We start from the raw sequence: 8,329 nt of genomic DNA on the forward strand, positions 1-8,329 counted from the left end.
GAGCAGTAGCTCATACACAACCACTTTTTCTTGAGAAAATGTAGAGGTTTACTAATTGAAATACAGCAGTGGCTGAGGATTGAAGGGGGCCAACATGAATGTAGAAAAAACCCTATTCTCAGGACCATTTGCCTTTCATCCTTTGGGGAAATGTGTGAGTTTTTGTGTACATTCACACATGGGGGAACAAGCAGGCTTAGGCACACTGAGGGTTAGAGGGAAATACCCGAGAAGATATAGTAGAAGATATAGTACAAAGCATCTTTTCCAGCTGTATGTTTTTGAAAGTATTTGAGGCAAGCAATAAATACCCCACTGTGCCTATTCAGAATGGGCTACTCTCCACTAAATTAAATGGAGATTACCTCAGGCACTGGAGGTGTAGACACACTAACAGCCAGTTGTGTATCCTTAAACACTCGATGAGTGCGTGTGATGGGATGTGCTCCCCACGCTAGCCCTGCAAGAGCTGAATTAGGCCAGGTGGGTCCAATCAGCTAATTAGGCTGCAAACAGAGGAGCTTTAGGCTGGAGTCAGCTAATTAGAGAGAAGCTCACCTATGAGAAACAGGTGAGGCTTCTACAAAATGCAGGAGGGTAGCCATACTAGAAACAGCAGGGAACGACTGCAGTCTTTTAATGGGAAGAGGGAGAGGTGTTTAGGGGTTACAGACATCAAGCAAAGTTACTCAGTGGGAGGAGGGAAGAAAGGGAGTGGCAAACCCAAGGGAGTTTGGAAGTAGCTCAGGGAAAGGCAGCAAGGTTCAGGGAATGGACCTTGGCTGGAGGTGACAAGTAAATGTGGATTGTAGGGGGGGCACAACTGAAAGGTTCTGTGGGGGCATGTAACTTCCCCATGGGTTGCATCTGTCTGCACCCTCTGAAACTTGGTGTGTGTAGACAACATACAGTAGCAACTACGTCCCCTTCCTTCTGCTGTTCGCTGTCTGCTCAGCCACTTGCAGACATCCCTGCCTGCCTGAACCATCCTCAATCAATTTAGCAAGTGTTGAAAACAAGACCAACAAAAGGGGCCACCCAGGGTGGGTTGTAGCCCCCGCTCCCCCCCCCCACCCGGCAGTTAACAAGGAGGGGGAGAATTATCGCTTTTTGTTAGAGAGGGGAATATGACACTCCCAAATTGCCTTCTCCTTGAGAGGCACATTAGAGGTGGCTACTGTATCAGTGCACCAGGTGCTGCTGGGGTGCATTAAAGCAGATGCAGCAGCATCTGCCCTCTCCTTTCTCACTGTCTTGTCCCTCTGCCTACTCCCCTCATTCACCCCTGAGTCTCTTGGGTTGGTTGGGGCTGCGCCTGAAATGCCTGGCACTGAGCACCACCTTGCAACGCCTCTTCCCAATCTCCAAGATGCCCCCTTCCCCTCCTGACTCACCTCAGGGGGCAGTCTATAAATCAGGCTGCAAGAAGTGCTGGGAATCCAGCAGCAGGGAAGGAGAAGCAGCCCCATGCAGCGGGGGGCCCTCAGCTTGCAGCCGGCTACCCTGCTGCTTCCTCCCTGCCTGTGCTGTGCAGACACATGGTGAGTGTTGCCACCAGGGGGGGCTGCTGTCTCTTTGCTGCTGGGTGTCCTGGCAAGAGGTGAGAATCTGGGGGAGGGTATGTGACCTCTGTTTGTCCCATCTCCCCTACACATTGCCTCTGACCTTGGCTGCTGTGTAGAGCTGGAACCTGGAGTAGCAGGTGCCTGGACCTGGGTTCCCCTATCACCTGCTGTGGAAGTGGCACTGTGAGGCAGTGAAGCAAAAGACTGCCTGAGACTGCTGGAGAAGAGAATGGGAAACTGCCAGGAAGTGGTGCCATCCTGTGGTGAGTAGAGCAAACCTGTCGTGGTGTGTGTGACTCCCACTAATCTGAATGGAAGATGTGGTGAGTGTACAAAAGGATAGAATATGGTGTTTGATTTAAGGTTCCTGAAAGCTTGTAGGAGTTAGCGGGAAGTTAACTGTAGGAGTTAGCGGGAAGATGATAAACCTTCACATGGATAAAGATTTAAGATATATTCCATTTTATTCAACAAAGCACAAGGCTACACAGATTTAGACTCTGTCATAGGTTTCCTGCCTCAACCTCAGTTTCCCCAACTGTAAAGTCAGACTTATAATAGCTACTGAACACATTAAGTAATCAAAGTTTGCAGAGTGCTTTGGATAGCTTGGATGGAAAGTACTATAGAAGAAGAAAGTATTATTATTAGCTTCCATGCATGAGGTTAGATTCCGGCCATGTAAATACAGAGTCCAAAAGAAGAAGGAGAAAAACAAAAAAACCAAACCCCTCCACAGCAAACAAATTACCCTAGGGTACTGGAAAGAACATGACCCTGAGATGCACATATGACTCCATGAAAATTGTGCTGAAAAGAGCACTGATAGACCACTCAGTTTATTGTAAGGCAATAAGTGAAAATAGACACCAGAAGGGCAATAGAGGAATTCGTAATGCATTCCTGATGAGACTTGTCTCTTATAAAAGATGCAAGTTTGTAAGAATTGCTACAGTGAGTAAATTAAAGAAATTTCCAATATTGAACAAATATGTCAAGTGCCCTTTTTCTCATAAAAGTTTTGCTGATGAGCCAGTTTCATGCTGATGGGTTTTTTTTTTCCTTAGACACCTACTGGACTTGTTTCTTGTCCATATAACCTTCCTTTTTGTCTGTTTTTCATGAATTAAAAAAAAAAGATATTGCTTTGATGGTTGCCAGGGAAAGTAAAATGGAACTGATGATCTTTTCAGTGTTTTTTTGTTTTTATTTTTTTTTTCATATTTGCTATAGACTTTAAAAAAAAAAAAAAAGGAATAGAAGGAAGGAGAGAGAAAACATGTTCTGTGGAATTTCTTAGTGAGCTTGATGGTCTTGGGGTCTCCGGGCTAGGCTCTGCAGGCAAGGAAAGATGCATTTAGTGGAGGACTGGAGGGAGGTTAAAGTAGTACTCGAAGACTGGCTGGGCATCTGGTGAAACTTTTACAGTAGCATCAGGACTGTTTTAAATTGTGTGTGTCTGCTTGTGGCTCCACAGGGCCGTTCAGGGATCATTAGAACACAGAGGAGACCTGGCTATGGTCCTTCTTTCTTTGGCCATGAATCCCATTACAGATGGTGAAATGTGGGGTGGCAAAGCACCACTGCTTCAGCTTTGTGCGAAGAGACAATTGCTTCTACTCTGAGAAAATCCCCAGAAAAGCTTTCAATCTAGTTTCATGATCTCTTCACAGATCTAAAACAGCACAAAGGGGCTGTAGTGGGCTTCAGGAGCTGGATCTGCCTTCCCAACCCGTTGCTAAATAACTGTTAATGGTGCTGAGCCACTGCAATTCCCATTAAAAGTATTAAAGGTACTAGTGGTATTCCCCTTTTTAAGCATATGGCTTACTTACAGATTCTGAGAGCTATATACAAACCCACAAAGGACAGTTAAGTATCAACATTGCACTGAAAGTCTATAAAAGTTGGGGTCTAACTTCCTCACCTAGTCTTAGAAAGGTAAAAGAAAACTTTTTAAGGGGCTCATTGACTGGAGGCAGGAAGTTCCAGAAATCTCATGAGAATGCACAAATTCTAGTCTAATATGGATAATTTTGGTTGCTTATCTTTGGATATCTTATGTCCAGTCACTGACTTAAAGTACTGTGTGAAAGGGGAAACAGATGTGCTATTTCCACAGAAAAAAGGTGTATTGATTTGACTACCTAAGATGCAGAAAAATGGTTTTGGAAGGTTACATACAACATAAAATTGTTCTTAGTGGTTTCCCACTACAGCTACCCATAGGAGCAATTTTGTTTTTAAAAAAAAAAAAAAAAAAAAAAAAAAAAAGAACAGACCCAGTTCTGTATATTTGTCAGTTTTTTCTCTTATAAATGTTTACTTCATGACAGTTCATTGTATTCATTACCAGGTCTGTAGAATTAGCAGGCATTTGAGACATTGTATGTGCAGTCTTTACAAAATATAAACTAAACTGTTTTTATAGTATTTAAAATATTAGCACTGATGGAACCTGCCAGACTACTGACACGATAAACCAAATTTCTTTTCAGCCACTGTACAGGTATGTCAGAGTTAGTGGCAGACTTCCACATTCTGCTCCATCGATGTGCGTCAGCAATTTAATATTTTTAAGATGTAAGAAGACAGTTCAGCTTATATTCCCATGTGGCTTATGGCTTCTCTGCTGAGACCGCTGACAAAGGACCTGTGTGTAATGATGGGTTTATTTCCTTGTTTTGTTTTGTGGATACCTGCCTTCTAGGAAATGGATTAAGACCTTCAACTTAATATAGAATAGAATATATCCAGCACATTATAATGATCTCTTCAGTGATTAAGAGGAAAAAAGCCTTGGAGCTGACTCTTCTTTTCACTCTGTGCCCTTTGTGATGCTCCAACAGTGTAAAAGGAGTTATTAGGCGAGTGTAACTGGGCCATAGGGAACTCTCCTAGTGTAAGGAGGTTTCCTCCGTGTTACAGAGTCGCCCGTAGCATATTGGTGTGGTCTGGGCTGGGGGATAGGGGACTGCTGGAGTGCTGCTATGCTCCATCTATTCTCAGCTGCCACAGTGATCCCTTGGGGATGCTAAGTCTGCTCTAATTTCTGTGGGGAAGTCAGGCAAGCTTCTGAGCAAGCACAAAGGGAGCTAAGAGCCACTTTTGCCATGGCTTTTTGATCTTACACCACAGAGAACTGGGAGGAATGGAGAATCTTTTAAAAGTATATATTTTGTCTAGTGCAGCAAGTTCAAAAGTTGTATTAATAGCTTGGACACAGATCCTGGAGAACTAAAATATCTTGAAATGGAGGTGAAACAAGAGCATTTTACTCACTCTAGTTCACTGTTTGAAATATGTTTCTGGGTGAAAACAACATCATCATAAAAAATCACTAAGAATAGGAAGTTATTACAGGAATGAAACTCCCTTTCTGGCTAACAGGGCTATGTTTTCCTATGCAAATGTAGCAAAGCCCAGAAATTAGCAATGACTGCTAAATTAACACACTTGAAGAGCTTGGCTGGTTCTAATAGGCAGTCAAATGGTCTTGTTACATTGTAATGGTGCCAAGCTAATTGAAGTGATTACTGTTGCTCATGAGCAGCCCTTTTGAAGTAGAAGTCTTTTAAATTATCCATAGACGTTAAATGTCAGACACTATTGTGTAATTATACTTTGTAAACGCTGAATGTCATAAGGCATCACAGGTAATTGAGGTTTACAGAGAAGAGCTTTATCTAAACCTAATTGGGCATCAACTCTTTGTCACTTTTTCTAAACCTAATTGGGCATCAACTTTTTGTGCCAAGGGACACTTTAACACCTCAAGGCAGCCCTTCCCCCACCCCATCACCATCAGCTGGGAGCTATACATCACAGAGATTCTGACCCATCCAACCCTAAATGTCTCACAGACCAATACAGAGTCTGTCACTAGGAGAAGCAGGAGACCTGATGGGTGAGAGCCATCTTTGATGACTGGCAGAGGGATAACATCATTTAACGGAGGCCACAAGGGTTCGATTCCTCTACGCTCCCTGCGCACGCAAAGCTCTCACTGTAGTCAGTGGGAGTTTGGGATGTGAAAGGAAGGCATGGCTGTGTTCAGAATGTCTTTTGTGTTTTTTCCATGTGCCACACATGAACATCTGGAAGCATTTCAGTTATAATACCATGATATATTTTATGTGCGACAGAGTGTGACTTTTAATTTTAAGCACAGAAAAAAAAAAAAAAATTCCAGCAGAACCTGTATCTGTCTTTCTGTTATCCTAATAGCAGACAATATTGTTAAATGACCCCAGGCACAGAGTTGTTCACACACTATGTTCCTAGGAGGAAGGGCACAGAAGGGTCAGATATGGAGCGCCGATATACATTGGCTCATCCTGCAGATGTCTCTGACTCTTCAGTCTGCCTCTCTGAGTGTGCATTATTTCTGGATTTTTCTTAAAGTAGGGCAGATATGTAGGTATTTTCTATTGTGCTTGGTGCTGGTTTTTAGATGCTTTAGCGCTATGTATTGGTATTGTTGTTACAATATTTGCTGGGTATTGTTATTACAGTATTGTATTTTATTATTATTCCACTTGCTAGCAGAGTGCTTAATCCCACAAACTTTATTGATATAGGATCTGATCCAAAGCCTAGTGAAGTCATTGGGAGATTTTCCATTGATTTCAGTGGGACTAATCATGTAAGGGGTAAAGGTCCACAGATTGTTTAGCAGTCACTTATTTCCATGTAACTTAGAGGCAGTGTCTATGTTTGTATGATTTCATCAGATGACAATGATTATTTAAAATATTGGCTTATCGTTAGTTATTTTCATCTCTGATTTTTGTTAATATGTTTATTAATTCTAATGTTCTATACTATTGTGGTTGGGGGGGAGGAGGGAGAGGTTCTGCAGATCCATATGGAGAAATTGTCTGAGTGAGTCTGCGGTGCAGGGAAAAGGGCACACAGACTTTCTGAGCCAGATCAAATCCAAGAGTGTTTGAACTGAGAATTATCTTTTGAATCTCAATACATGGATAGCTCTAGCTAGTTAATCTAAATGATGGCACTGCAGTTTATGGTTTTCAGTAGAAGAGCTTGCATGCTGATCAACCCAAATGTTCACATATTTGGAAAAAGGTATTTATAATGTATCTTTCTTGTTTGATCAACTCATACCCCTTTTTAATATAATCTCACTGTTTTAGTAGGATGTGTATTTCTTTCTAGCCTGAACAAAAGATAAAATGCAATTAGTTTCTCAGATAGAAGGAGAAAAGTGAAGAATATAATTTTGTCATAGAGTTGGAATGAGACATAGGCAGTTCTTTCATTTACACTGCACTAGAGGCTCAGATATGTAAGTGGACTTGTAAGACACTTAATTGACATGGGAATGTGGTCCATAAGATGCAAAAGATTTTTTTCACCTGAGGTGATAGAATTCCCTTTAGCTTCATTATACATTTGCATTTTAGAAAGATAAAGAAATATTGATTTCATTTCTGGAGACGTACTGAATTAAATTGTGCTACAGAATTTATTCAAAATGGAAAATAACCAAGGGAAACACTGTAAAGTGTAGCAATTGCTTATCCATTTACATTTGAGATCCCTCACTTTGATGTCTGATTTAGTCACATCATCCAGGTGTACAATAGGCTTGGACACTCTCTCATAAAACTGTATATGTGTCCTTGCCTGGGACAAGCTGAGACTTGTTGTCAGAAAGGTATTTCATTGTCAGTTGTCTAAAGAAGTCCATGCATGATTGCTAAAATATCAGGATATGAAATTAAATTCATGGCTGTGCTATCCCCATAGGGCAGAAAATCTGATGTCACCTGAGACAGAATGCACTATTCCACTACATTACTAACTTACCATATTAAGAAGATGAGATGCACATGGAGGTGGTGGGAAGGACAATATTCAGCAAAAAGAAATTAGTGCTAAACTGAAGATGCTAACTATAGTCCCCATATTGTAAGGGTTGAAAACAATTGGAACAAATAAAGCAATGGGTAAATTATTTGTTAAATTGATTGTTGGGATTTGTCTTTCTTTCAAGACTCTATTTAACATGAAACTACAAGTTGTCTGTCTAGAGCTGGGTGAATACTGAAAAAGACTTAAGTTTAATTTGAATTTTTAAACAAATTCAATTAGATTGTGATCACTGTGTTTTTTGTATTCCCTTTCTACAGATATTCTAGTGAACACGTTTGCTGGGAGGAATGTTCACAGAAAATGTATTGTATACAAATATGATGGGATATTCTCAAAAATGAATTTTGAATTTGTAATCCCAAGTATTCGCACAGGAAACCTGATTCTACATTGAGAATAATGTACTATTTATTCTACATATTGTCAAAATGTCTAGGAATTGCAATTTTTGGCTTATAAATGTCTGTATCTGCAAGACCTTTCTCCTGGGGCTAATCCATATTTACTCCTATAGATATTGATATAAATTCAAGATATCTGAACGTACCAGGGATATAGTCTCAAGTTCACTGATAGATTTTTGCTATTCATTTTAGTAAAATTGATTCAATTACTATAAACTCTTAGTATTAAAATTTTAAGAGTTTATATGTGTGGGGTGGGTGGTTGGGAGTTGAAATCCATCCCAATCCAGCTGTGAGTGCTCAGCATGTCAAAAGAAGTGCTTTGTACCTTGCAGGTTAAGGAGCTGGTGTAGATGAGACAATCTCAGAGATTATTTTTCACCTGTAATGTCATGAATGCATATTATAGGAAATGGAGTCTGACCAGCCAGTCAGATTATTATTCACTTATAAAAATTCATC

At 40.8% G+C, this 8,329-nt stretch overlaps 1 long non-coding RNA gene across 1 annotated transcript; it reads left to right on the forward strand.

Moving 5' to 3' along the window:
* The first annotated feature begins 717 nt into the window (after positions 1–717).
* LOC137167082 (uncharacterized) lies at positions 718–7,888 on the forward strand. The gene is made up of 3 exons (XR_010923976.1): positions 718–1,541; positions 1,682–1,828; positions 7,721–7,888. It is a non-coding gene; the product is annotated as an uncharacterized lncRNA (long non-coding RNA).
* The last annotated feature ends 441 nt before the right edge of the window (positions 7,889–8,329 follow it).

Source organism: Emydura macquarii, unplaced genomic scaffold, assembly GCF_026122565.2.
Source record: "Emydura macquarii macquarii isolate MOO-44397 ecotype Brisbane River unplaced genomic scaffold, CSIRO-AGI_Emac_v2 contig_2897, whole genome shotgun sequence".
Lineage (NCBI taxonomy): Eukaryota > Metazoa > Chordata > Testudines > Chelidae > Emydura > Emydura macquarii.